This window comes from Macaca thibetana, chromosome 11 (genome assembly GCF_024542745.1).
Source record: "Macaca thibetana thibetana isolate TM-01 chromosome 11, ASM2454274v1, whole genome shotgun sequence".
NCBI classification, from domain to species: domain Eukaryota; kingdom Metazoa; phylum Chordata; class Mammalia; order Primates; family Cercopithecidae; genus Macaca; species Macaca thibetana.
In genome coordinates this window covers 86,257,090-86,283,388 of record NC_065588.1, presented here as the reverse complement: position 1 = coordinate 86,283,388, position 26,299 = coordinate 86,257,090, and the positions used below count along the sequence as shown (strand labels likewise).

Genomic DNA, 26,299 nt, shown 5'->3' with positions numbered 1-26,299 from the left:
ATAGGATAATATTTTCTACTTTGTAAGGCTGGCATCATAATTATAGATGATATTTTTAATCCAACTTTCATGATGCCTGCAACCTAATAATCACTTCGTAACTAGTAGTTATATGTATATGTATACACATATAACTACACACATGCATTCATTCATATATAATACACATTCTACCAGCCTTGGAGAATATTGCCTTCAGCTCCAACCAGAGATAGAAGTCAGTAATTCTCATGTTATTCAACCAAATTTGGAAATGTACATCACTGTGGGCCCATTTACAGTGATACGATCAGACTGCTAACCTAGAATAACAATGTAATGTTATAAATTCTTTGTTATCCTTCTCACTATCACTAGCAGGATCCCAGAATGAGTGCCTGCTGTCTGGTCAGGGTTTATCATCTATAGCAGGTAGAATGGACCACAACTAGAGGGCCTAGTCTGCCATTCCACAGTCAGTCTGAATAACAGATATGCAGGTATGTTATTTTTCTAGAACAAATCAGAACAGCACAAGGTCTAATACAGTTTTTGATGCATCCGCTCCAATTTCACTGCATCAACTCACCATTTCAAAATATTTAACCTAGCCAAATAACATAACTAAAGCATGCAAAATACCTTCGTATCTCAAATACAAGCCAGACTTTAAGATCTCCTATATTCTAAGAAAACTTTTCTTCACCTTTGCAGCTTCTCAGTCTAAATTATTTAATTACCTTGCTCTTAAGTTCTTTAATTCTCCCCAATTCTCTTCAGAGCAGTCCATACTCACTGCCTTCAGTTCCTGAATATTCCTCAGTATTACAATTTGGTATCCCATACAACTTTTCTAAAATTTCCCTTGTGATGATTAGCAATGATACCTTACAGCCAAATCCAACAGACATTAGCTGCTGCTCAGGCAGTCCCAGGATTTGAAATTGCTATCCCCTAGAATTCCTATCCTTCTGTGGCTCCAGGACACCAAGAACTTTCTGCTTTCCCTTCTCCTTCTCAGTTCCTATTTTTCCCTTCCCACCCTAAATTTAGGGAATTTCCAGGACTCAATCTTTGTCCTTCTTCTATGGTCTGTCAAAGCTAATTTTATATATCCCAACAGTTTTAACTACAAATCTGTGCAGGTGACTCCCAAATATAAATCTCCAGCCATAATCACTCTGAGACTCTCCACCTGGCAATCTCAACATCTCAACCTCAATGAGTTCAAAGATAATTCCTTATTCCCCTCATGAACCTGCTCTTAACGCTGTGTCCCCAGATTGTTTCAATATTATCACCTTCTCCAAGGTCTCCCATACTACATCTTTTAACCTCTTTCAAATTAGTTATTCTACAACAATTCTACCTCCGTAACATTTCTAACGCGTGTTTCCATCTCTATCTTCCCATTGAAGATGCCCTAAATTATGATATATGTAATATGGATTTGAGAGACAACTAATTATTGTCACTTTTCACTTCAGCTCCTCTGACAAATTAATCTTGGATTAAGCATCAGAAAACATCTCTCTGGTCATTTTCATTTTCTTGCTCACTTTTGGTAGCACCCCATATCTTATAGATTAAAAGCTAATTATTAGAAGAGCTGCTTATGCAATAATTGGTTAGTAAGTGTTGGGTAATACATCAAACACTATACTATGCATCAATTATCTTACTAACTCTTAGATAGATGTGATTTTTATAGTTATTTGTATGATTGTATTGATTAATACATATCTCTTCAATCAGACCATGAACTCCATGAGATCAAGGACCTGAAATACAGGTACTGACTGAATAAATAAATGAAGCCTTTTTTTAGTCATCACTACTAAAAGTATTCTTTTCTTTTTTCCCCTCTGAAATTATATAGCAAACTCTTATGTCCTTTAGCATATTATATATTGTATATTGTGCCCATGTTAAATGTAGAGAATGACTGTAAATGAATTTTAGCAAGATGACTTCCATTTCTGCTAAGGAACTATACTAGAATATTTCAGGATTAATAATATATTTCATCTTCCTGACAGTAAGATTTCCCATCCTCTATGATCTGTCTTATGCATCTTTCTTAAAGTCCAGTCCCTTTTTAAAAAATCAAAATTGAATTAATAAGTAGGTGCTCTCCTCTTAGAACTTCCAAGGGAATTTGTTCAACCAACTTTTTTTTTAATTCAGAACTTACTGAATGGAACAAAATAGGTTATAAGAATACCACAGTGAGTAGTCAGACATGAATCTTGATTTCAATTGATTTGCGGATTAGTAAAGAAAATAAAGCATGTGTTTATGTGGCTGTAATTCCAAGGAAAAATTCGTAGGTTGCATAAGAAATATACAGCTAAATTGTGATGGGAGCTCAAGGTAGGAATCTATCGATTTCAGTTGAGAGGATCCCAAAAAGCTTCATATACAAATACAAATAATTTGTATTTGACATGGTTTATGAAAGATAAGTAGGATTTAGGTGTCCAGGGATGAGAATAACTACGTATTCCAAACGAAATAGCATTAAGAAAAATGTAGAAGTCTTAAAAATCATGGGATGTATACAAGAAACTTCAGGTGGTAGAATTTATTTGTAATGATTAATTGCATTATGACTATAACATTCTATTTGAAATATGCAAATATATAATGCTATAAAATAATTATTTATGCAGAGTCCATGGGGTTGTTATATCGGTAAAATGACATTTTTACTATGATAATACCACTTTCTAAATACTTGTCACTGACCATTGTTTTTGTTTTCAGCAAGTCTACCCTCTGTAACAGAATAAGGCCTAGAGATTTGGACATCTCAAACCGTATTGAGCCACAAGGGGACTGAGTTTGCAGAACTATTTAGTTCTTAGATACAAATTCATAAGTCTGGGCATTGTAGACAACTGAGGTAATTGGAATCCCTCTAAGTCAATTTTTAGTCCAAATCTTGTTTTTAAAATAGTCTGAGAAAACTTGACTTTGGGGCTAAACATCTCTGGTTGATATTTTGTTTTGTTTTCCCTATTGGGTGAGTTGTTATTTTAGTTGATTTTGGTTTAAGTTTCTTCCCCTTGGATGTGTGCTATAAATCAGGCTTATGGCAGTTTGCATTCCAATGATGCCTTATCTTGGCTGTACAACTGTTATCTCATCTAAATCCCACAGCTGTGTCACTTCCTAACGACCACCATCCCTGCAAGACAGCTGTTGCTCTTAATTGGCAGGAATGAAACAGATGAGCATTAAGAAACTAGCCCAGATGATGTGCTGCACAAAGAATTTACATTTTTTCCAAACTATTTGAAACTAGAAAAGAAATTTACATTTTTTTTTCTGAACTGTTTGAAACTAGAAATGGGAGGGCAGGAGGCTCCATCACAAATATGTTGATGGAGTATTTCTTGGTCTCCCACTCAGAATTTTACTACTGAGACTGCATACAATCAAGCTGCCTCTTGGCCAGTCAAAACCAGAGTCCCACCCACAAAAACATTGAAAAGCAATTTGAAATATCTTGCAAAGTTTCCTGATGAGCTGATAAAGAAGAATTCTGTCGTAAATCAGTGAAGCTTCTCAAAATCCACTTTTTCCATCTCACCTTCCATAGCACACAGATCGCAGGAATTACCTCAGTATCTAGTGACTTGCTACTCAAAAGTGTGGTTCACAGACCAGCAGCATTGGCATTATTTGGGAACTTGTTAGAAACACGCTCTCAGGCCCCACTTTAGACCTATTGAATCAGAATCTGTATGTTAGCAAGGTCTCCAGGTGCTTTATATGCAATTTACTTATATTTAATTTAAAAACATTGCTTTAGTCTATTAATCTCCTGCTATAGCATACTGTGTGTAAGAATCCCCTGAAGGCACTATTATAATGAAGATTCCTGGACCCCACCTGAAGTGTTTCTGAGCCAGTAAGTCAAGTATTTGGATACCACCCTGCTTTGATAACCAGAACCTCCAGTGGACCACACTTTTGATCTTAGTCCATGAAAACTAAACTCTCATTAATTCACCGTGTTGTTTTTTCTCAATCCCTTGCTTCTCTATTTTCTTTCTATACTTTTTAAATGTGACTCAATCTAGCATATCATGACTTGTGTTTATTTGTTACTAGCTTATAATTGTCTGCTGATTAATCTCCCTATAACTACTCTTAACCCTGGAACTCTTTTAGATAAGTCTCTATTAAACTTAAAACTTATCAAAAGTATACAAGCCGAAGAAAAAGTGGTAACTTTTTCTTCTTAGAGAAAAGTAATAGAACCATTTAATTGTTCTGGCCTCCCTTCTGCTATGGCTATTGAATCAGGATAAAGGTTAAAAGGTCAATTCAGGGTTAAGTAAGTAGGAGAGAGAGAAGCAAAGAGAAATGGGAATACGTATGGAGAGTGATGATGAACACACCCATGAGCCTATGACAATAAAAAATGTAAATATACACACAGAGGTAATGTGGTTTCAAAAGAAAGACCACTGGACTTGGAGTCATGGGATGCAAATTCAAGTTCTTTGTCCAATCCTGATAACCATTATGGCTGTGAGTGTATAATAATCTCTAGTGACTTCAAGTTCTTGTCTATAAAATACAAATAACATGTACACTACCTGCCTCACAAGGCATTCGATGAAATAAAATTATAATAAAATATGAATTGCGTAAAACTTTGCTGAATGAATTAAGCTGGTGCTGTGGAGAAGAAGGAATGAATAAGGCATAGTCCTACTTTCAGGGAGTTCACTGTCTAGTAATGGACACAGATACACAGACAACAAGCCGTACCGCTGAATTAATTAATGTTGCATTAAAAGTACATGTAAAACGCTAAGAGAACCCTGAAGAATGAATCAACTATTTAAAAGAAGGAAGGGATGCTCGTGACGAATTGACAAGTTAGCTTTTAGGTATTATGCTAATATTCTCTATACCATCCTCATAATAAGGATTAATTCAGCTGGAATGATGATAATAACAATGTTTATAATTAGTCCAACAAACATTGTTATGGTGTTGATTTAGTTTAAGAAAAAAAAAAAATGTGTCCTAGTAAGTGGGAGGTGATATAATTTGACAAGAAAAAAATAAGACAAAATTAGAGTGCCTAAGAGGTATTTTCCCATTCCACAGCATCTACACACAGAGATGTGTACATTATTAAATATTTAGTTGAGCATTCACTCTAGCTTTATTCCAAAGTAAGAAAATCCTTTCATTAGAATATAAATTCTCATTACAAGCAAAGGGAGTGTCTATGTTGTTCACTGCTAAATGTTACCTGATACATCAATGGAGCTTAATAGCATTTGTCGTGTGAATGAATGAAGGACTAAGTAAGGTCTGCATGGAGCTAATAATTGGCTAGTTACACATGCATACATGTTGCTACCTATGTGAACAGCATATTTGAAGTCAATAAATGGCATTCTGAGTTTAAACTGTGGAATGACTTTTACAAATTGTGAACATTTCCAAATATAATTTGTACCTGAAACGATGACTCCTTATGTGGCTATTATTTAGAAGTAAAGGCAGTCAGAACTTTAGGCTCCCTTGCTAAAGGTATTTAGTTAGCCACTGTGTATTTAAATGCCTTAATATATACCTCCTTCAATTTTTTTTCCAGAAGTACTGGTAATATACGGAGTTAAATAACATTTCAAAGATGGATTTCTGTGACTTTTCAGCTTAACACCTTCTCTAAGTAATAGTTTTTTGTGAGTTTTAATATATTGCATTATATAACTTCCAGAGCCATCTCTTGTCTACAGAACGAAGGTGTTGGACAAGATGATGATAGGGACCTCTTTCTCCAGCTCTAACATTCTATTAATCCTGTAGCCTCCTCTACTTTTAAAGAAATTATGTTATTAAAAGGATTTGGAGAACAAATAGCTTAAGTAGACAGTGCAGTAATTATGTAATTGTTTTCTCTTATCTTAATGTTATGCAGCTATTTCATTTAAAAAAATAAGAAATTACAAAACAGCTTTTCTTTAAAAGAAAAGACTATAATGATTACTTTGGTGGGGGGAAACCACTGCATATAATGGCAAAAATAAAACACAGGTGAGAATACCTATGATTAATATCACAGATGCTCCCCTTTATCTACTATTAAAAAGATCTCTTCGAATCCCAATTTAAAGAATACTTCATATGACTTCTCACAACTTGACTGTTCTCAAAAGCCCAAGGATACACATGTAAGGAAATTGTCATAAAAGACAGTTATTATTTCTTCTTTTCAAAAGCAATTAACCTAGAAATCTTGTCACAAGAGATTTTCAGAAAAAAAGTCAAATAACCACAATAATACCACCTGACACACACAAATACATACACACACTCAAAACAGCTAATGAAAAATAATATTTCTAAAATCCTCTACATGAAGATTTTATATATGGAAAATAATTTAGGGCAAGAGAGTAGGCCCCAGTCCTCAGCAAAGCTCTTAGATCTGAGGTAGCAAGCATATAATGTGGTTGACTGTCTGCAGAGATGGCCACCAACAACTGCTTCCATTCCTGTCCAGTCCATTTCCCCCTCCCTACAAATCTGGATTAGCCATATGTGACTTGTCCGAACAACAGAATGGGAGAAAAGTGGCAGTTCTGGCTTTAAGAGGCCTATCAGTGTTCACTTCCACCCTCTTGGATCCTGAGTCACCTCATAAGAAGTCAGTCATTTTACTACAAGAAAGACGACATGCAGAGAGGCCTCTAAGGATTTGAGGATAAGAGGACCCCCTAAACCCCAGACTTTTTGTCGATGCCAGCTGAGGCCACGCTGGATCTTCCAGCCCCATCAGAGCTACCCCAGCCGAATCACATAGAATGGAATTCTGCTCAAATAGCAGAATCACAAGCAAATAACTGGAAATGCCCCATTCCTAAAACAAAAAAAAAAAAACTAAATCAGTAGATAACTAAATTAGCACATATTTCAATTCCTTGGTCAGTGAAATATATTAAACCACTATATCCCAATCCTTGGGCTACTGGCTGGGAACACAGGACTGAATAGAATGCCTGCTTTCAAAGGGCTCATCATACCATGGTAGTGACACTCACATAAACAAACCTCTGGCAGGGAGTGTGACAGGAGCTGCATCGGAGGCACACACGGTGCTGTGGGAGGGTGTGGACCCAACTTTCTCTCCTGGAAGTTGATCTGGGGCATGGTCCAGGGAAGAGGAGGTGACACTTCAGCCGTATTTTAAAATCTGAGTAGGAGTTTTCCTAGCCAGGATGTGTGGCTGAGAAGGAGGAACATTCCAGAAAATCAGATTTATCTGTACAAAAAGTATAAGCTCCGTCTTAAAACCTCAAACTACAGTTATTGAGTCTCTGTGAGTATCACCTGCTAAAGGTTTTATCTTCTTCCTAAGTTAGACAGATAGGAGAAAGAGTATTTTTTTGTAGTAAAAATATGTTTGTTGTTTACCCATTTTGCCTCCAACTTTGTAACCTATACATGGCTGAGAGAAAGGAACTCATGTGACAAGCAGAGAAACTGTTAAAAACAAGAATGTATGTGTTCGCTCTTCTCTCTCTCATCCTGCTATAGACAAATGCTAAGTAAAGCATATTGTTTTCTTTATCTTTGTTCAGAATCAGTTCTCAAGGTTCTTAATGAGAGGTCTAAAATCATTTTGCGTTTTTTATGGAAGGGAAAAAAGGAGAATTTTTTACTGGCATTTGTGATGTTAAAGGTCAAACACATAAAACAATTTCTATACAATTTTTATAGCTTACATTCAGTACTAGGTGAGCTGGCAGATGAAGAAAACTAGAATTGGGTAAACTAGTTGATCGCATAGATGGCTGGAATGTTTAGAGACATTTGTTTCCACTTTTGTATTAAATCTCAGTGGATTTGCAACTACAAAGTTCAAGTTTTTGAAGACATCTGCAATCCAGAAGAAGCTACTAAAAAATGTAGGCATCAGAACCCAAACTTGGGAAATAATATTTTTTTCTCCTCTATTCATGCCCTACCATGCCTACTTCCTTTTTTCTTGGATTTGAGACATGAGGATCATGTGAAGTTGAAAAATGCGGCAACCTGCCATATGCTACTTGGATTAGAGCCGTGGCTCTTGAAGGGAGCACACAGTTTGAGGTCTCACACTGAGCACTTTATATGCATCACTCATATCATCCTCAAAAGTCTTTCTTGGTTAGGTATTAATATCCCCATTTTACAGATAAACAAAGCATAGGAAAGATGACTATAAATCTTTTCCAGGGATGCTGATAATCACATTTGTCTGATTCCAAATTCCATGCTTTTACACTCATGCCACAGTTTCTCCCTAAGGTCTTGTGAGATTTATTTTACCTCTAGAATACAGGTTAAATCTCTGCACTCAAAAAAACGGAAATATTTTTAACAAAGTTAGAAACATTGGCATAAAAGAATGTGCACCATTTGACCTGTGCTTTAAGATAACTAGAGTATGTGACGAAAATAATCAAAAGCATGTAATATAGAAGAGGCAGGGAATCAGGTAGAAATAGCATGACTTTGGGACCTTGTAGAATTCTGTTTGAATCCCAGTTTGGGCTCTTGCTATTTTGTGACCTAGAGCAATTTATTCAGGTTCTCTGAGCCACAGTTTTCTGAGTTATAAAATAAAAATATTAATACTTGCTACATCCCCCAGGTTATGAAGAGTCCTAAATTGTGTAATTTATGTAAAAGCACCTAGCACAGCACTGCCTCATTTTCAGTACTCAGAAATGGCAGCTTCTTTCCTTTGCTACAGAAACTGGGAAAAGAAAGAAAATTGTTAAATGTCACCTGCAAGCAGAGGCCTCTGGTTTAAAAGATGGGAAAGCAATGAAAAATCAGGAATTCTTTTCTATAGCCATCAAAATATTTTCCAGCAATGGTTGAAGAAGGACATTTGATCTCAATTTTGCTAACACCATATTTGGAACATCACGTTGAGGGTAATAAGCGAGTTTGTTAATGGGTAAGGGAGGGAGGCAGGTGGGATTGGTTCAAGCGGGAAGACTGAGAGGAACACCTAGGTCTGGTCAAAACTCTGGGCAGAATAACAAAAAACGCACAAGTTAAAACAGCACATTTTCCTCATCAGCCAGAGTGGGGACCGGCTGTGTCACTGATACCACGCAGCAGGACCAAGCAGCTGCCCAGTTCCCAGACAATTCATCAGTCAGTTGATTAGACAACAAATATTCATTAGGTATGTACTATGGGTCAGGCTCTGTGGGGGCACTAAGGAATCCTGATGAGCAAAACCAGGTCAAATACACCTCTGATGATATGTATTTCTGTTCACTGAGTAAGTGAAGGTAAGTCTTGAGAAGCTGGGTAACCTATGGCATTGATTCCCGAAGTATGACATTCCACCTGCAATTTCTTACACACAAGCTAGAAAGGAGAAAATACTTTCTTTAAGAGATAACAGGTTTTGAGCACTTACCATGGGACAGGCATTATTCTCAGTGCTTTATGGATATTCTCCTATTCAATTCCCCCAAGTCTGTCAGGTAGTTGCTATTACTTCCCATTTTATAGATACATAAACCAAGGTTTAGAGATATGTGTGACTTGCCAAAGCCTCAAGATATTAAAGTCCTGGAACTGAGACTGATCTCAGAAATATACAACTCCAGAGTCTGAACTCATGGTGGAGTACCTAAGACTGGTTTTAACACTCTAATGAGATTTTTCTATTTTAATTGCATCTGTTCCCCATAAAGGATTCTTTATCTTTTTACTCAGAAATCGAGAATTAGCTACACTTCATGTTGGCCAATGACCATATGGTATAACAGAATCTGTGCTCTTTCTCTCAAGTTAATTTATGAAAATCTTTTGGCAAGGTCATCATGCTTTTTGAATGTACACACTGCTCCTTTGCTACTCTGTATAAAGGCATTTGTAAATTATTCTAGTTATCTTTAGAATACTTAAAATTACTCTCTGGCGTTTATATAATCAGCAAGAGATAATCAGATGATCTCTCTCTTTTCTAACAATAAGCCACTTCCTGTTCATTATACTTATGTTTATTTATGGCACAAGACGCATTTTCTCTGTAGAAGGTCACCTGTGGGTTGATGTGGAGGATTTCTGTTCTCCTATTTAAACAACTTTACCAGTTTTTGGCATTTGTATGACTGTTGATTAATTATGGCCCTGTCTCAATCATTATAGAAAAAATAATAGCCTATGGTATGGTTCCTTTTACCTGCCATTGGGTTATTCATTAACTGTAAAAATGCAAATTTTTAAAAATTCTTGCATATTTAGAGGCTTCTGACAGATAATCCACACCTATGCTATGTGCGCCCACTCATCTCAGAGGAAGGCCAAATGTTTGAAGTCAGAAGCCACCTGACACAGAGGCCCAAAGAATTAACGGTCTTGAGTCACATTTAAAATTTGTGGTTCCACTTCTTTGGGAACCAGGGCCTTCCTAAATACCAGTCCAAATGCCCCCAGGCTGCCTCCTCACCTTCATGTACTAAATTTGTTGACTATTCCACAGGAGAAGCAATTACTTCCTTTATTAAACTAAACTAAGAGGCCATGCCTTTCATTCTACTTGCACCTAATATAAGAAGTTGAAAAAACTACAGACACCTTCTATCCCAATGTGAAAGACCTTATTGCCCATTGCAGAAGATTTTGCTGAGTTTTGATGCCCTGTATCTGTTTCTTTCCTGTTTAATAATAGCATCCTGAGTTTTTTGGGTTTTTTTTTTTTCAAATATAAGATGCTTCCTCATTCAGTCAATGTGCTTCAAGAGGAAACTGCTTCGGCAATGGACCTTGAATGGTTTCAGCTACACAAGATGTCATGTGCGTCTGTGTGAAGAGACCACCAAATAGGCTTTGTGTGAGCAATAAAGCTTTTTAATCACCTGGGTGCAGGTGGGCTGAGTCTGAAAAGAGTTAGTGAAAGGAGATAAGGGTGGGGCCATTTTATAGGATTCGGGTAGGTAAAGGAAAATTACAGTCAAAAGGGGGTTGTTCTCTGGCGGGCAGGAGTGGGGGTCACAAGGTGCTCAGTGGGGGAGCTTTTTGAGTCAGGATGAGCCAGGAAAGGGAATTTCACAAGGTAATGTCATCATTTTTTTTTTTTTTTTTTTTTTTTTTTTTTTTTTTGAGACGGAGTCTCGCTTCTGTCGCCGGGCTGGAGTGCAATGGCCGGACCTCAGCTCACTGCAAGCTCCGCCTCCCGGGTTCCTGCCATTCTCCTGCCTCAGCCTCCCGAGTAGCTGGGACCACAGGCGCCCGCCACCTCGCCCGGCTAGTTTTTTGTATTTTTAGTAGAGACGGGGTTTCACCGTGTTAGCCAGGATGGTCTCGATCTCCTGACCTCGTGATCCGCCCGTCTCGGCCTCCCAAAGTGCTGGGATTACAGGCTTGAGCCACCGTGCCCGGCCTGGTAATGTCATCATTTAAGGCAAGGACCGATCATTTTCACTTCTTTTGTGGTGGAATATCATCAGTTAAGGCAGGGGCAGGGCATTTTCACTTCTTTTGTGATTCTTCAGTTACTTCAGGCCATCTGGGTGTATACGTGCAAGTCACAGGGGATGCGATGGCTTGGCTTGGGCTCAGAGGCCTGACACAAGAGAGTCTATTCCAATGTCCACAGTGATTGAGTTATACATTGGACTGGTACCCAATGTAGAGCAATAATAAGTAAGGAGATAATTAGATGGAGACCACTTAAAAGAAGATCCCTTGCTCTTCCATTGACATATTCTTTAAGTGTGAACATTTAGGGCCTCCAGAAGCATTGACAGCCATCCTGCATTGATAGAACCCAGCCATCTATTCAATATATTTGCCTTAGAGTCACACCACCTTTGTTACCTTGGCAGTTTGAGTTACATCTCCTGTTATTTGCAACGAGAAGATTCCTCACAATACATCTACCACTGTGACCACAATCACACAGTAATCATGAAACCATGCTGCATTACGGAATTTCTTTGCGCACTTTCTTCATCTAGTACCTCCTCCTATAGTCATAATTTTTTGTTTACTCTTCCCTGAGTTCCATAAGTAAATATAATGAATTACACCAAGAAGCTTATTAGAGAAGTTTAGAATTCTAGAATTTTCTGTATTCTAAAAACATCATCTTTTTTATTATCTTCATGTGGTTGGTTATTGGATAATTATGTTCATATTTCAAGGCTTTCTATAAACCTGCAGCATTAAGTAGAGATCTTATCAGCTTCTGGGCAGAAACAGAAAGACTGCCTGTGTTGGCACCTATACCTTCCTGATTTTTGTTCTTCCTCTCTTGTTCTGCATCCTTTTTGTCTACTCTCAGAAACATCAGCTTTGCATACACTTCTGCCAATGAGACTATCCGAATCTGAAAGTATAGGGTCCTCTCTTTTTCATGTTTTTTCTTATTTTCATAGCCAGGGCCTAGAGGTGACCGCTAAGGACCAGCTGTAGTGTCTACTGCACACTTGCTTCCCACATTGCTTTCAGGCAGCACTGCAACTTTTTTATTATATCTATCTCTAGGAAATTTCACAGCCTTCGTTCTCAGAAACAATTTCTACATTGCCAACTACTTTATGTCCTCTTCCCCTATTAAAAAAAGTTATTTGTCCCCCAGTTGAATAAACTTCCATTTTTTTCATTTTTTTAATCACCCTTTTCAGTGTCATTTTATCACCTTTCACTGTGTGATCATTGGATGCACCCATCCACTACCATGGCTCTAAGCTTTTTCACCGTGACTTTTCTCAGGGATTTCAAGTCTAAGTTAACTCTTAGTGCTGTTTCACACAGATGCACTTCAGACTGTTGGGAGAGAGAATAAGGATTGTGGTCAGAGCACAGTGAAGATTGAGTTTGATGCCAGGAAAATACGCACATACTGCCATCTTCATATAACTCAACTACATGCTTGGATGGGAGTGGCCTTCACAATTACTACATAGTTGACCTCTGACAGTTTATTTTTCCTTTTAAAAATAGGGTGGGGAGGGGCAGGGAAAATCAACAATTATGTTTGCTCTTGTGACACTCTCAGGTTCCTAGCCATGTGTAATTTAACAAATAATCATAGAAATGTCTTGCTGAATTACAGAGACATGGCATCTAAAGGTGGGGGTTGGGAGGAACAGCACAGAGAAATCAGCACTCAACACAAATTTAGTACAAGATAGGTAAAATGACACATACTCCAGAATTACTTACTTAACAAAGAAAAACTTTTGAGCATCAGCAGATGGCCTATGTATTTGTCTTTTTTAGGGATATTCTCAAATGCCACGTATCACATTATAGTAAGAAACATAGTTGTCTAGATGGCAGGATACCTTCTAGGGAGAGAACTCTCTCCCAGCTGACATGCTTAATAGGAAACCAAATTAAAATAATTCCACTCACACTTCATAGTTTGGAAGGCTTTCACTGATAACTGATCTCTCCCAGAAATAGCTCAAGCCCCACTGTCATGTTTCCAAAGTACTCTTTACATTTATTTTGTGTCACTCATTTGTTCAATGTTTGTCCCCACCGTGAGCATGTAAGCCCAGTGAATATAGTCATCACTACATTTCCTAGCCAGTCTCCCATGCCCAGTGCTGCATTCACAATGCCTAACCATAGTACCTGGCTCACAGAAGATGCCTAATCTACATTTGAAAGAGCAAGAGGTAGAACAAAGGAAGAAAAGGAGGAATGAGGGGGAAGGATTGGTTTATGGCTTGGTGTATTAGCTATTTGTTGCTGTGTGCCAAATTTCCCCAAAATGTAGCCACTTAAAACAGCACACATCTATATAGTTTCCATGAGTTACAAATCTAGGTGTGGTTTAACTAGGTTTTCCAGCTCAAAAGAGTCTCTCACAAGACCGCAAACTATCCGTCAGGGCCATGTCGTCTCAAGATTCAACTGGGGCAGGATACACTTCCAAGCTCACTCAGTAGTTGTTGGCAGGATCCAATTCCTTGAAGCTTGTTTAACTATGAGCCTCAGTGACTTGTTGGCTGTTGACCAAAGGCTGCTCACCATCACATCCTGTCCACATGGACAACTCCACAGTGCCACTCACGATATGGCAGCTGGCTTCATCAGAGTGAGATAGTCAGAGAGTACAACATAGATGGAAGTCACAGTCTTTCATAACCTAATCTCAGAAGTGATCATCTCATCACTTTTGCTGTATTCTATTTGTTAAAAGCCAGCCTTTTAACAAATTACAAATTGTTATTAGGTCCAGCCTACACTCAAAGGAGTGTAGGGAACAAGATAAAACAGAGCATGAATGTCAAGACATGGTAATAATTTGGAGGCCATCCAAGAAAGGCAGCTTAGCACACATAAGCATGCAATCAAAACAAGAGGAGTTGGTTAAAAGAGTTACCTGTTAATAGAATTGGGCTAAGCTAGACTATTGTATCTTTCTCCACAATAAGGAAAATTACTTTCAATATGGCTATAATAATAAATCCACTTGGAAAATGTATTTTAAAGAAATTATTGTGTATGCAAACGCTACCTGACATATCAGTATCCTTTGGAAGTGATTTTAACAAATCTGACTTACATTTTTAGGTGAGCGTTTTCTATTTCATCCAAAAAAATTGAAATCGTCAGACTTCACAACTGAAGGAAATCTGGAAAGAAAATACCTACTTCGGTAGGAAGCAAGTGTGCTGCATTCTCCATATTTCTCCTGTCCCACAGGACATGCTGTGTGGTCTGTAAGAGAAAAACATGTAAACGTAGGCAAAAGTCCTGACTAAACCAAGGAAAGTATTTGTGGGTGGCTCAAAATGGGTGAGTTTCTTTCCATGAAGGGCTGGGTGTGCCACAGTCTTGACCAGCAAGTACATGCTAATGGATCCATCTATAGCTCTAACTAAGTCTAATTCCTGCATTCTAAATAGGCAACCAGGATATTATCATATACACTCTAGTCTTAAAACCTTTTAACGTTTTAACGAGAATCCTTTTGATTCTCTCTGGAATCTGTTACATATTTGGATTGGACTACAACAAGCAGTTCCATGGAAGTCTGTAAAGCTTTCTGATGGTGCACCTCTTTAATTATTAAGCTACTTCAGGGTCATAAGCCAGAGAGAAAAGAATTAGAGCTGATTAGTATGTGTCCCTGTGGCCCTGAAAATCCTTTGGCTGCTGTGGAGGTGCTTGCAGCATTCTGAAAGCTTTAACATAATCCAACCATCCTCCCAAATTCCGAGTTGCTTTTATTCAGGCACATTCAGATGTCAGTCTATAATCCTAAGTCATTGCAAAGAGAAAAGGCATGATCTGCGATCTGCTTTTTAAAGCCCACACTAAATCTCTAACCTGGTAATTCATGGAGAGCATAAGGATCATCAGCTGCCAGAAAGCAAAATCCAACACGCCAAGTAATCTCTCACGATTCTCACAAACACATTCTGTTTACAAAGGCTAAATTATATCCGAATAGTTGATGCCACACTATTCATGAGACTGCAACATGGTATGTACTACAGCAAAGAAAACATTATTATTTTACTAACAGCTTTGATTTTTAAAGGGTTTGTCTTATCCATGATTATTGCTGCCATGCAACAGCATGAGTTATAAGCTGAACATCCTTTTATATATACTCTGCACTCAGAGGAGCAATTTCACGGATAAATCACAAGGTGACAGCCAAACCATTAACTTCATGACTCAGGGTGAAGTTCCTACAGGGTGAAAACATCTGTAAACAGCTGGGCAACAGCAGTGCCATCAGACTTTGAAATGAGAAGGTACCATTTTCAAGAAGTGATTTGAGCAGAGTCTACTCTATGGAAAACAGTCTTTCAGGTACCAAGGTGCTCCATACTCAAACCTAAATGCTGGAAATCCATTTCCAATGAAGCATGCATTTATTGTCCTGTTCTGTTTTTTCTCTCATGCCAAAGACCCGGTGTGTATTAAAAGTAAATTTTGAAAAACATAAAGGGGCCGGGCGCGGTGGCTCAAGCCTGTAATCCCAGCACTTTGGGAGGCCGAGACGGGCGGATCACAAGGTCAGGAGATCGAGACCATCCTGGCTAACACGGTGAAACCCCGTCTCTACTAAAAAATACAAAAACCTAGCCGGGCGAGGTGGCGGGCGCCTGTAGTCCCAGCTACTCAGGAGGCTGAGGCAGGAGAATGGCGGGAACCCGGGAGGCGGAGCTTGCAGTGAGCTGAGATCCGGCCACTGCACTCCAGGCTGGGCGACAAAGCAAGACTCTGTCTCAACAAAAAAAAAAAAAAAAAAAAAAAAAAAAAAGAAAAACATAAAGGACTCCTTGATTACATTAAGTAATGAACATTTAAATTTTGAGTTCCAAAATAATATTTTAGAAGAGGGCTTGTCCACCACTCTCTAACTTCATACATTCCCCTATTTCATAATTTCTCCTATGCATCCTCTCCAAATTCTCCTTGTCTGGGATTCAAAAAATTGAACATCCATATGTTCACAAACCAAGTCATGAAAACTCATGTAGTATACCATGGCTGAAGTAATCTATAGCTATTTAGGAATTATCACAAAGTAAAATCTTAGGTGTAGAAAGTTGCATAGGACTTATTCACAATTTCTAAGTCTCAGTTTGTTCATCTATAAATGGGAACAGTAACACCATCTTTTAGAGCTGTTGAGAAAAGTTAAAAACAACTCTGAGGCCAGGTGCGGTGGCTCACGCCTGTAATCTCAGCAATTTGGGAGCCCGAAGGAGGTGGATCACCTGAGGTCAGGAGTTCGAGACCAGCCTGGCCAACATGGTGAAACCCCGTCTCTACTAAAATTAACCAGGCATGGTGGTGGATGCCTGTAACACCAGCTACTCAGGAGGCTGAGGCAGGAGAATCACTTGAACCCGAGAGCCAGAGGTTGCAGTGAGCCGAGATTGTGCCACTGCACTCCAGCTTGGGCAGCACAGTGAGACTCCCTCTTAAAAAAAAAAAAAAAAAAAAAAAAAAAAGTCTGTACAGTACATGACACTCAATTTATCTCCTTCGTCTCTCCATATCCACACTACAAAACTGAATGGCATGTTAGCGAACTCTCAGGCACCTTCATCAGGCATTGCTGAATAGAATCTTTGTGCTGCCACTCACTAGCTTGGCAAACTTGAATAATTTACTTAACCTCTCTGGGCTTTGATATTTTATCTATAATGGTGGATAATTATTTCTACCCAATTAGGTTTAGGGGAAAATCAGAGTTCAAGTAAGTAAGGAGCTTACCCTCTGACTGCCATGTAGGAGATGTTCAGTGAAAGCAGCCCCTCTTTATTGCTGGTAAGATGATTCCCTTTGCCACGCGGCTGGGATAGAAATTCTGAAGCCATAAAAGCAGCACTTCAGCTGTCCCCAACATTATTTCATTCTTTTTTGTTCACATGACACTCAGCAATCCAGGGAAACTAACAGAATGAGCATGCCTGAACTTACACCTCAGCGTGGGTCCAAGAAATGTATGAAAGCTCAAAATCTGAGAGCATTGTACCTAAGACGATAAAGTACAGATCGTAAAGGCTTTCCAGACAGCAGCGATGCATGCTCATCACCATTAAAAGAATACATTTCCATGCTTCTATGTGTTTTAGCATCCCACAAATAATTACTGACAACTGATTATCTTATTATGTACTCAGCATTGCACTATAGGATTTTTTGTTTTGTTTTGTTTTAAGAGACAGGGTCTTGCTGTGTCACTTAGGCTGGAGGGGAGTGGTGTGATCATAGCTCACTGCAGCCTCAAAGTCCTGAGCTCAAAGGATCCTCTCACCTCAGCCTCCTGAGTAGCTAGGATTACAGGCAGCATCACTGCTATGCATTCTTCTCAAGAAAAGGTGACACTGGCATCTGTATCAAAGCAGATCCCTCTCTCTTATGACTGTTGTAAGCAATCATGGCTATGGCAAGGTAATACTAAAATAATAATGGTGCATCCTGGTTGGAATTATTTTGAAACAGTTACTTTTAGCTACAAATACCCAAACATTAGCTCCATGCCTCAGCCTCTGAGTGCCTCAATGCTCAATAGAAAAGACATTCTTAACATGTCTAAATAGACATAGACATGACATTCTTACATCATTCTTATGGTATGACATAGAATGGCATGTCATTCTCATATCATTTTTATATCATGAAATAGATATGACATGTCTAAATATATAATAGATACGACATTCTTAACATGTCTAAAAAGCTTAGAGAACACCTGAAGTCTGTCTGCATTGCCAAGGGAGTAAGACAAGCTCAAATAGTCAGTTTAGAATATTCTATCTACTTAGCAACAGTGGGAAAAGAATAGAGAACCTTGGGCTAGTGTAATATAATTCAGGTCCCTGAGTTACTATTCAAAGTCCTTACATTTTACAAATGGGTATCAAAATGATGCTCTTTGGAATTCCTAAGTGTTTGTGAAAAGGGTTCGGAGGCCTTCTCAAGGCTCCCAAATGTGTGCTAGCATATCTTACAGCTTGGTTTCCTCATGTGAGGGACAGGAATAATAAGCTTGTTGTAACAATCAAAATGAATGCTCTTTATAATTAATAAGGTCCAATAAAACCACACAATAGTATTGCTACTGTAATCATTCATTGACACAGAAAGAAAGCTGCTAGAACCAGTTGTATGACTCAAATAAGCACAGACCCTTGAATGCCAGACTGAAGGGGTTAGTTAGCTCATGTTCAATCAGTAATTGGTAGTTTTTTGTTTTGCTTTGTTTGTTTTTAGCAGAGTATTGTATTTTTTGGGCTGAGTTTTTATAAAGATTAGCAATTGTTGGCAGAAACATAGGAATAGTGGGAAAGAGGTATGGAGACTGAGAGATCAGGAATGAGGCCTTAAAAAAAATACGTTTTTAGCGTCCCTAGAGAAGACAACCCCTAATGCAGCTTGTGACAGTGACACCCGGGTATATGCCAAATTCACATGCAACTTACTGAGCCACTTCATTAGTATCCCTTATTAATCAGAGATGAACTTTCAGCATCAGTGTCAGTGGCCAAATGGTCAACAGAAGGGGCAGAGTAACTATGGCCAGGGTGGGCAGCTACCCGGAGGTGCAGCACAACTGCTGAGAAGCGACAGCTATGCCGTCCAACCCAGTTTGCAGCAAGCAGAAAAGGAACAGCGTCTTTGGAGCAAATGAAGCTTGCAGACTGTGAGGAGAACAGGCAGCGACACAAGCAGGAGGCACAACCAGGGACAGCAGAGAGTCACTTGAGGGCTGGGTGTCCAGCAGGGAGGATGCGGAGCGCAGAGTGTGTTTCAGTCTTCTCAGTGACACTTATCCACATGGATGGGCACACCATCTGGGGCAGCATTTTTATTTTTTATTTTTTTGTGTGTGTGTGTGGTGGTGTTTTGTTCTTTTTGCTTTTTTAAATATAAGAAGCAAAGATCCATATATGGTATAGATACAGATATAGATACAGAAACACACATACACATCACAAATTTTACCATTCAAAAACACAGATTTCATGCCTCCACTGAGACCTGAAAAGAGTTTTCTCAAATTTCTAGCTGATTCCTTTCCCAAGAAACCATTTGCTTTCATAACTTGATGGAATATTTTCAGATCACAACGTATCCTTTTGTTTTAAGGACCACTTCATTACTTACAACAGGGAGGTGGCATGTTTTTACTTTCTGTGCTTGAAAGCAGCTGAATTTTTAATAAAGAAAGAAATAGAAAAGTAGGACACCTTTAAAATACAGAATTTCTTTCCTGCTTGGTTTCTAAAATTTCCTCACCCCACCTGAGGAACTGTCCCTAGCAAAGGAATAGATTTTAGTTTCTCTTAGGTGGGTGGGGGGTGGGCAGGAGACTTAGCAATGACCAGGTTTGTAAAAACCAAATAAATATGTGCTCCTGTTGAATCAGAAAAATCAAAATGGTATTTTTTTACACTCTTCTGCTCACTTATGCTGAAACACTGTACCAGTCTTATGCCAATCTTTGGCAGATAGACATGTAATATTTCCTTTGCCACACAGACAGTAGTGACTTTGCCAAATTATCTAAGGTTATTAGTAGTATCAGAACATTCAACACTTCAACTTCATTTCCCTGGCCTTTATTATGCAGTGGTGACTTTGAATACTCATAAAATACATATGTTACTGTGTATGTTTTCTCGGTCTATAGATTTGCTTTATCAGTAGAAAGACTGATAAATGCCTCATTTCTTTAGAGAAATGTCTCTCTTTAAAAATCAAATAATTTAGTAAATGAAGGCAAACCTTGGTAGAATAATCTAATTACACTGTCTTAATCCATTTGGGTGTTATAAAAAGTACCATAAGCTGGGTGGCTTGTAAACAACAGAAATTTATTTCTCACAGTTCTGGAGACTGGGAAGGCCTAGATCAAGGTGATGGCAAGTTTGGTGTCTGGTGAAGGCTCATATCCTCACAGACTGCAACTTCTCCTTGTGTCTTCACATGATGAAAGAGATGAAGTAGCTCTCTGGGGTCTGCTTTATAAGAACATTAATCTTAATCTTGGAGGCTCTGCCTTTATGATCTAATCACCCCCAAAGGCCCTACCTTCTAATACTACCATTTTAGGGGTTTACGTGTCAATACATGAATTTCAGGAAAAACAGCCACTCAGATCATAGAACATATATAATCCAAGTATCTTCCTTGTCAGACCTAAGTGATCTTAGGAACATGGTTAATGCCTTTATGTTTGACCGACCTTGATAATTACTGATTTATCTTGACTATTTGATCAAGATCCTGGTTTTGCCTCACAGCATATGCTCACCAATTTACCAGGAAATTTGGTACCACTATCTTAGTGGTACCAAAACCTGCTTTTCAGTCTTCTAACCCTTTGTCATAATGAGATAGAAGCCACAACCCTAAATTCTAATTGTCCTTTTTGACAAAAATAGTTTGAAGATGCTCCATTTCAGTCTCAAGGGTAACTCTGTTATCATCATCACTCTTATCATGAACAATGATGATAGCTGTGTACCAGCTACCACTCTGAAGAAGCAAACGTATTTGTTGACAGCTTCATTTCTCTTGGGTTATTCATTCACTAATTTATTTAACCAATAAGCATTTATTGAATCACTGTTGTGTACTAGGCATTGTTCTAAATGTTAGGGATATAGAGACTAGTAAGTTACCATACTTCCCTTGAGTTGTTTATAGTTTAGGAAGAAAGATATCAAGGAAATCTATGAAAATGTATGCCATAAATCAATAATATAAAACATGTAAATCCAAAGTGCTCCATTTAAAAGGAAGGGATATGTATCTGGCTATCACTTCTGGGAAGCTGTAACAGCCTCATATTCCAGGTGGGACTTAAAGGATGCATAAGGCAGCAGAAAATTCATTCTTTCATTCAACAAATTTTTATTCAGTGTCTACTACATTCCAGGAGCTTTTCTAAACACCAGAGATTCTGCAGTGAAAAAAAAAAAAAAAAATCCTGCTCTTATGGGACTTTTATCATACCAGGAGGAGACTAATTTAAAAAAATAACTAAATAGGTCAAATAAATGGTTTTTCAGATGATTATAAATATCATGTTTATGAAGCTTTTTAAAAATGAAGAGAAGGGATCAAGAGTGTCAGGCAGAGGTCAAGCATAGTGGCTCAGGCCTAGAATCCCAGCACTTTTGGAGGCTGAGGCAGGAGAATTGCTTGAGGTCAGGAGTATGAGACTAGCCTAGGCAACACAGTGAGACCCCCATCTCTACAAAAATAATTTAAAAATCAGTCAGGTATGGTGGTATACCTGTAGTCCTAGCTACTTGGGAGGCTGAGGCAGGAAGAATATTGGAACTCATGGGTTTAAGGCTGCAGTGAGCTGTGATCAGACCACTGCACTCCAGCCTGAGTGACAGAGCAAGACCCTGTCTCAAAAAAAAAAAAAAGAGTGTCAGGCAGGGGTGAGAGGAGAGGTTGCAATTTTAAATATGGTGGCCAAAGAAGCCTCCTCTGAGATAATGACAGAGCAGAATCCCAAAGGAAGTAAAGAACAATTCAGGCAGATATCAAGGAAAAGAGCCTTCAAGGCAGAAAACATTATGTGCAAAATCCCTGAGTCTGGGGCATGACTCTCATTCTTGAGAAACAGCAAGGGAGCCAGTATGGCTAAGGCAGTGTGAAACAAGATCATGAGGCTTATGCTGAGAGTTGAATAGGACCTTGGAGTTTACTCTGAGGACTCAGGCTTTCACTCTGGATTCTTCAGGAAGCCGGCAGAAGCTTGGAGTAGAATGACTCCATCTGCTTTCCATACTGAAGGTATCGAGAATAGACTACCAAGGAGCGAGGGTGGAAGTGAGAGGCCCAATCAGGAGGCTACTGAAATAATGCAAGCTGGAGACGAGTCTTGATTCAGAAAGGCAGCAGAGAAGGCAGTGAGAATTGGCCAGTTTCTAGGTATGTTTTGAAGGTAAAACCTACAGGAATTATTGATAGAGAGGATGAGGGCTATGAGAAGAAGAGATTCAAGTATATCTCCAAGCATTTTAGCCAGAGTTAGAAAAATGGAGTTGCCTCTTTAAGAGCCCACTCAATTATGAGAGTGAGAGAAAATTTAAGCATCTCTATGTGTTAGGGTCTGCAGAGGGGAGAAAGGGTAACTGAACAACACAATTTATCATGACAACTTCCACCGCAAAGAGGCTTTTCTCTAAATTTTAATAAGAACAAAACTCCATCCTCAGCAGAGAAAGAAACAGAATCAAAGCTACATTTCTGATCAGGGGCTCACTGATTCAGGGCCAAGGGAGAGAAAATGCTCAGTGATGTCAGGAATTAGACGCAATCGTCCCTCCCTACATTTCCCGGTGATTCCAAACTAAAAGGTAAGAACTAAATCCTGAGGTTAGACTACAATCCTATAAGAATGAATTGGAGAAGTAGTCATAGCTCAAATAAAGCTAAGAGGGAACATAATGTATAAACAGAAAAATAACAATGTAGGTAAAGTTACTTACATTAGGAATGCCTAAAATGGAAGAGTGGGAGAAAAAGTTCTCAAAGTAGATTATAATAGTAAGAGGTAAATGCAAAAGAATATTGTGCATGAGAAGGAAAACACCCTCAGCTAGGAAGTGGAAAGTCTGGGTTTTTTCCTAATGTTGACAATGGGTCAAATTAGTGAACTCGTAACTTCTAAACAAAGATATTTTTACCCCCAGGGAATGTACTAATGTGCTAAAGAATAAAGGTTTAATATTGCATTTAAAATGTCATTTAAATTCTGCTGATGATAAAAGGTTTATCTTAAAAAAAAAACAAAAAAAGGCCAAGTATGACTATATTATGGAATAGAAAAATAATTCTTAGGGTTTTTTTTCCCATTCATTCATTATTTATTTATTGAGTACTTACTATGCACCAGCAATTATTCTAGGCAATGGGCATATAGCACTGAACAAGATCTAGCACTGAACATGATAGTCACACTCTGATTCTATGGAGCTTATTATTTTACAGTGAAGACAGACATTGGACAAGTAATTGTGGGACAAAGCATGAACTTCGAACAAATCTCTTAGCCGTGGCAGGCCCCAGAGCATCATGGGTGGAGAGTACATATTTATTCTTTTCTAACACCAGAAGTGTTTTGAGGAAATGTCTGATGAAAATTAACTTAAGTTATGAATCGCAGCTTGGAATGGGAAAAGTATTTAGAACTGTGTTCATTGGGTTTGCTATAAAGCAGCTCCCAAGAGCAAATTAAATGTGCAAGCATTTTATTCAGGGAAATGCCTACAAGAGAAAATAGGAAGCTGGAGGAGGCTGGAAGAGTCACTGGATCATGATGCAATCTGACCCCAGTGAAAGAGCCAGACTGGATGGAAAGTTGAGTGGAACCATCCTAGACTGCCATGAGGCCTAGGGAAGATTCGCCCCTAAGCCAAAGGCGAACTGCTTATTATTCCTGCTGCCCTCAGTTCCTGGCTGGAAGCTGCCTGTGGGAGGCATGGCCTCTGTGAAAAGTGGAGACAGTTGTGTTAAAAGTGGAGAGCACAGCAGCCACGTCTTTGGCCAATGCTGCTTGGGGCTCTTTGGCCAATTATAATACTTACAGTAGGAGGTCTTTGGGGTGCATTGTCATGGCTGCTGAAACATTTTTTTTTTTTCTTAATGAGCATAGTCTTTGGAATCAGAAATAACCTTAATTGATTCCAGTTTCAGCCACTTAATAATTTTGTGACATTGGGCAAATTACTTAAAAGTTGATTATAAATGTTAAATGAAATAATAGCTGTAATGTGCACCATGCAGTGCCTAGAACATAAAAGATGATCCACAGAGGTTAGGCCTGCCTTCTTTTCCCTTTAGCTGTAAAACACTCTCATTTGTTCAACATGCATTTTTGAGGAACTACTATATGCGAAGTAAGGAAACAGTGATTATGCAAAGGGCCCAACATATAGTCTCTGCCCTCAAAGTTGAATTTATTTAAAAAATGTAGAAGCATAAGGCACTACTAAATACAAAAATGCAATGAGAAGAAAGGATCTTCAAACAGGAGAAAGGAACATTTTCATTTTACATGAATTATTATTTAAGTTGACAGCTTAAAAATTCTTAAAGACAATTCCACCTTCTCAAATGTGATTTTCTGATACTTGGATGAACATGTAGGTGTACAATGTGGGTTTATAAACGCAACTCTGGCAAGACCCTTAATGAAGTGCTGATGATGCATCCTCACTTACCCAGCCCCTTGCCATATGGATATCTGGCTTTTCCAAGCCATTATGTTGCACTTGCCAGCCCTCCTATCTGAATTATCTGCATGTTACGCTGAAGAAGGTACTGTGTGTCAGTGTGCCTCTCAGAATGCTTCCCAAAAGCCCTTTCAAGACCCTTTTATTGTCAGGGCAGAGCACTTGGCTCATTGCTCCAGGCATGTGAATTTGTACTTAGCACACCCAGATGGTACCCAATCAAAATCAATTTAGATATGGCTTGATTATACTTCAGTGATGTAAGAACTTCTTTCCAAGAATATAGATAACTCAGTGAATATTCTAGAAAAATATTTGTAATAATAATCAATCAAATAAGGCTCAGCTGGAGCTGAGACAACCTGCTTCAATTTTTAAGAGAGTTATAGACTTGCTATATGACACCAGGAGAGTCATTTGCCCTGTCTTGGCCTGTGAAGTCTGTGTGTCCTAGACAGTGGGGGAAGCAAGGGTGGAGAAAGACAGCCATCATTTACTGAACACCTCAAATGTGCCAAGTACTAAGATAGGATTTTTGCAGTCATCACCTCAATTAATCAACAAACAATCCTTTGAGGGAGAATCATTTATTCCTCTATGCATTCATTCACTAAATCCTCATTAAGAGCTTACTCTGTGCTAGTCACTGTATTAGGTGCAGAGTAGAAGACAGTGAAGTGAATAAAGTTGCTCACCTCTGTGTACTATGATCACAGTTTCAAGTGGAAGACTTTTGAAACAGAGAGATAAGCTACACTGGTGATTAGTAGGCTGAGACTCCTAATAAAGTCCTTCTGACTCCAAAAACCAGGACTTTTTCTTCCATAGCCAACAGTGTTTCCCAAACATTTTGTCATAATAATGAAAGTCTCCCTTACCCACAAAGCCTTTCTGAACAATTTTTTCCTATTCACCCCTATGAAATAAATGCTATATTTTGTAACAGAGGTTTCAGCTTTGGAGGGTCACAAACCATTTTGGCATCTAATGTATTTTCACCCTGCTCCCAAAATTCATTTTTTCACCTGGTTCCATGTGTTATTCCCCTGTTGAGACGCAAGCTCTATACCATTTCCTTTACATCTTTAGAGACACTATTTTTTAGGCTCTATGAGCTTTGCAGTAAAATTTTAAAAAAAAATATGTGAGATATTATCTCTACCCTCAATCACATCATCAGGCTTACAAAACACCCAGCCACAGGATCCCATAGCTCCAATTCTTGATATATTTAGGATTACTTAACATGAATTACAAAGAGAAAATGAGCTACCTATTCAGTAAACAAGAAAAGGTTTTGTCAGCACAGTTACTGAGTAATCGTGTAGTGACCTCTGAATTTGGAGCCTTTAAAAATAAGGTAGATTCTTACTTATCATGGAAAGCCAAGGGAATGGATCTGTTAGCAGCCAGATTGCTACAGAGGGTTGCTCCTCTCTGTATCTTTTATATCATCACTATCAGCTAGAAGACCTTATTGAAATTCATTTGGCTCATGACTCAGCTCATCATAAATAATATAGATTCCTCTTGTATCGCTCACCTCCTCCACATTAATGACACAGAATGGGCACCATTAGGGGCTC

The 26,299-nt window shown here is 38.6% G+C and overlaps 1 long non-coding RNA gene across 1 annotated transcript in view; it reads right to left on the bottom strand.

Moving 5' to 3' along the window:
- The window catches only part of LOC126930110 (uncharacterized), a 153,131-nt gene that overhangs the window by 69,935 nt on the left and 56,897 nt on the right, over positions 1-26,299 (bottom strand). The window contains exon 2 of the long non-coding RNA XR_007717454.1: positions 14,549-14,703. This is a non-coding gene — a long non-coding RNA (uncharacterized LOC126930110). The remainder of the gene's footprint in view (positions 1-14,548; positions 14,704-26,299) is intronic.